Source organism: Ceratina calcarata, unplaced genomic scaffold (genome assembly GCF_001652005.2).
Source record: "Ceratina calcarata isolate Rehan_Ccalc_2016 unplaced genomic scaffold, ASM165200v1 scaffold532.2, whole genome shotgun sequence".
Lineage (NCBI taxonomy): Eukaryota > Metazoa > Arthropoda > Insecta > Hymenoptera > Apidae > Ceratina > Ceratina calcarata.
The window spans coordinates 57,844-62,405 of record NW_017176477.1 but is presented as its reverse complement, the minus strand read 5'-3'; positions in this window follow the sequence as shown (position 1 = coordinate 62,405).

Genomic DNA, 4,562 nt, shown 5'->3' with positions numbered 1-4,562 from the left:
TCACAGGAGTCACCATAGTGATACGTTCAGATTATGTACTTATTTATTTACTTGTTTACCGAAGGAGGATCCGTCGGATTGATATCAGCGTGACACGTTGTAAAACACTTTATGAAGCCCAGGAAGCCCGAGTTAACGGTGAATCGCGGGTGAGTTTAATGCACGTCACACTTTTCACGACTTTAAATAAGCTTTCAGAGCTGAAACGGGAGAACACCTCTGCACTGTCTTGTCCCGACGCGTCGGCCACGAAGAAACAAGAAAATCAAACAAACCGATCTACCACCGGTTCGATCGCGCGCGAGTAATTTTCTAATTGCCGTCCGCTCGGACCGAGGAAAATAAATCAATCCCAGACGGCAGACAGCGATGGAAATTAATTTATTTCAAACGGATTCATTAAATGTACTTAAACACACGTTCTCGTATTTCTTAACATGAATGAAAATACGAGGGAGATACCGAGTACAGAAGAAACACGATTTCTAACTGATTTAAGAATTTCCTGTTGGAATAGTACAGAAGTATTTACAAGATGTGAGATGAATTATAGATTCATTAAGTACACTCAAATACATACACGTTCTCGTTTTAAAAATACAGAGAAGTCAGGAAACATTCTTTCTGACAGATTTAAGAATAGATTTCTTAATAGAAAATAGGAAAGTACTCGAAACATTATTCTTGTAAGATATGAGACAAATTATGAAGAAGTATTCAAGGTTGAAATTCAGATGCTAGCACTTTGGTAGCCTGGCAAATAAAATGGGCAACTGGCAAGGAAGCCAGTAATGAAATTTGATTACCGTCTTGAAGCACCGCTCGGGAATACAAAGCACCTAATAATACGCAAACCAGCATCCTCTACCGCGTCTTAACAACTCTCGGTATTCTACAAGCGTCGAACAACTAAAAGAGGCGAGAGTCACGAGCGCTATCAAGCTTCTTCATCCAAAAGCACATAAACCGTGTTCAGATCAATTACTATCACCGTTTGTTCCACCGGAAACATTCGCACTGAAACAATTGACATAATAGATACATTGCGATATACTAAAATATGAATGCGAGATCAGAAAAAGGGAGAATACTTAGTTAATGAATTGCTGTCCAGAATCGAATCCATTTCTTGGCAAAGGGAATTTGAAATATAGAATTTATGTATCTATAAATATTTAAAATCGTCGATGGATGCCAAACGTCATGAATTATAAGAAATAATGTTTACCCAAAAACATACACTGCTTGTGAAACAATTAACATAACAGATACACTGCGATACACAAAAAGTCCATAAAAGTATGAGTGAGGCACTTAGAATATGAGTATAACTTACTGAAATAAAACGAATGATGTATTACATAATTTTAAATAACATTTATATAAAATAAAAAGAATCCTGAGAGAAACTGAAGAATGAAATGCTTTAAATGCCTGAGAACCTAAATAATTAAATGCTTTTCTTTAAACACCAAGAGCAGACTTTGTTACTTCTACATTAAAGATTGTATAACTAGAAACGTTGATGGATGAATTATGAAGAATAATGTTCACCCGAAAACACTTGCATTGAAACAATTGAGACAATAGATTCATTGCGATACACAGAGAGCTAGCAGGAGTGCGAAAGAGACAATTAAAATACGAAAGATGTAGTACGTCATTTGAAGCAACATTTGTACCTAATAGAAGAAACTGAGAAACTGAATGCTTTTGTGTTACATCAACAAGAGTCTATTATTCTTACACTAAAGATTATACATTTAAAACGGTCGATGGGTGAATTCTAAGGAATAATATTTACCCAAAGACATTTGTACCGCAGAGAACTGGCAAAGTCCTGCTGAACTGGTATCGTGAAAAGGCATCCGATCGTTAGTTAAAGGGCAATCCGTTAAAGGTGCGGAGAGATGCGCAAAGCTGTAGGGATGGGAATCGTTCCCCACTGCGTGGTGCACAATGAACGAGAAGAAGAAGAAGAAGAAGAAGAAGAGGTAGTAGAAGAAGAAGAAGAAGAAGAAGAAGAACGAAACGTGAAGAGAGTCCGGAGGGTCCCGTGCCGGCAGATGAATCCTAAGCAATTTCTCGCTGGTCGGGCCTCTTTGATGCTTTGAACTCTCACCGCGCTAACCGATCCTCCTGGTAATCACGCGGCCCTCGCCACGCCCCGAAAAACACCTTCGTTCCTCTCTCGCCTCTACCCATCCTTCACCGATTCGCGTGCATCTTCTCTCTCTCTCTCTCGCTGCTCCTCTTTGATCCTTCGCTGCAACGCGTTCGCATTCTTTTTTCTTTTATCTCTCGGCCCTCTATCCTTTACTTATAGTCGGTGAAAAAAATCTCTGAACCACGTTGCACCATCAATGTTTCCAAACTCCGATCCAACCGTTGTAAATACAAACAGCCAGCTCGAACATGAGACACATTGACTAGTTGCAACTGTAAATGCACGAAACAAGGTAAGAGAGAATCTGCAACAGTTTCAGATTTCTTTCGTCGACTGTACTTTCAACCTCTGTCTTCTTTTCATGTTCATCGCTATCTCTGTCTTGTCTTCGTCTTCGGTTTTCTTAATCCTTCGGTTTTGTAAAGGACTCTTTCTAACCGTGTTTTCTTCAACACCTCGTTGATACATACGCTTTCTGATATTCAAAAGGGTCTGCGCGCGTGCAAGCCACCTGTTTCATGGGTTTTTCTGACCACCCGCCACGAGACCTTCTTTCTTTTCAACACAGGATCGCAGGAAGTCTCGCGGCTTCTTTTTTACTCGCAGCCCTTTTCACCGTTCGGCTTCCGTTCCAACCCGTCACAACGCATGTCCCTTTTTGTCTTGTCCTGAAGAAACCACGAAATGCTCGTCGCAGGCGAATCTACAAATTCGTTTGAAGCGTCTTGTTATTTATTTCTTTAACGAGGATCTCATACTGATTACCGCGGAAGGGCGAAGAACAAGGAAGAGGAAGAGGGATAAATTAAAGAGCCGATCGAGGCAGCGAGATACGATCTGCGGAATCGGCGATCAAAAGCTTCGATTCAGATCCCACGGCTGCGATTACGGAGTCATGACCGGTAATGGAACTGAAATTTGATTACTTTCAATATTTTATGAGCTTCAACTATGTACGTTCATACCTGATAACACTGCGAACCTCGCGCACTTATAAAAAAAGTATAAAGAATGCACGCTTAAGTGATTTCTTTTTTCATTTCGCAGGAAGGAGAAATCTAGGAGATGCGAGAGAATGGGCACAAAAAACTAAGGATGAATCCGGACTGTTTAACCGAGGAACCGTAATCATTAATCAAGGCCCCCAAATAAGTAATTCATTAGGCATCGACTAACTCAGTTAAGAAAGCTAGTCAGAGGGAAGGACCGTGACGAATCTGGCAAATAATTTCGGGAGAGACTTTCCTGGGTGTAAAATAAAGTGAAGAAGCAGTTCAACCCCTAAGGCAACAAGGGAATAGGATCAAGGCTATGAACAAAGTAGAGCCGAGGAGAAAACGAAGAATCTGGCAGAAACGAAACAGGAGAAAAACGTGAGGAGGAGGAGGAGGAGGAGGAGGAGGAGGGGAGGGAGAGAGTGAGAGCAGGCGAGAACGGGGAGCGAAGGAGGTGTATGGGAGTGAAGGTGGTAAAAGGAGGAGAAAGGGTGCTCCTAATTCGTAGTTCGGGGCGGGGTTTTTTGTCGATAGAGAGAGAGTCTTAGGGGTTGGCCTCGGGGTGAGACGGAGAGGTCAGACACCGAAACGAGCCGAGGTATAAATTGGTTTGTTTGCCGCGGAGATAAAAGGGGCCGCTAAATGTTATCTTTAAGGTGTCGGATCAACGCAAATGTGGCTGAGTTACTCGTAATTATAGTATACACGGGACGAGGGACCCTCGCCTCTACCTGCCGGCCGGTTCTCCCATCTCTCTCCCACCCTCTCTCGTTTTCCTTAGGGTGTCTGCCATTGGCGTAACTATCGATCCGATCTACCGATCGGAGATATTATTGTCCTCGCGCCGACAAAGGCTTGTTTGGTTAGACGGCGGGCTCGTTCCATAGATCACAGGCACTCGATATTACTAGATTAAAAATCTTGATAAACACCGTCGATTTCGTAAACTCCTTCGTGTTCTTCAGGATCGTTGAACAAAATCTGATTCACTCTTAAAACAATTCACATTTTGTAAGTTTTCGGGGAAAACTCGTAATTCCTCGCGGGTTACGCCTATGGAGCTGGTTTTTATTTCGGTTTCCAACAAGACGGTGCAACTTGAAACAGCCGCGCGTACAGTGGATCCGACATGATGATACAAAATAATAATTCATAAATTATACGCGGCACAACCGTTTAGAGGTTTCAGGCTATGCCTACAAGTCAGCTTGTATATGCGACTGATTCCTCGGGTTTTTCAATAAACGAGTATAAGAGATGATCTAGAAAATTTCATACACTTATTCTCATTATTAATAATAAAAACAATTAAAATCTCTGACAATCAGTTTCAAAGATGAAAATCGATAATTATTTCTCAATAAAATAATAACAGTTTCCCAGATCGTTAATCTTATTTC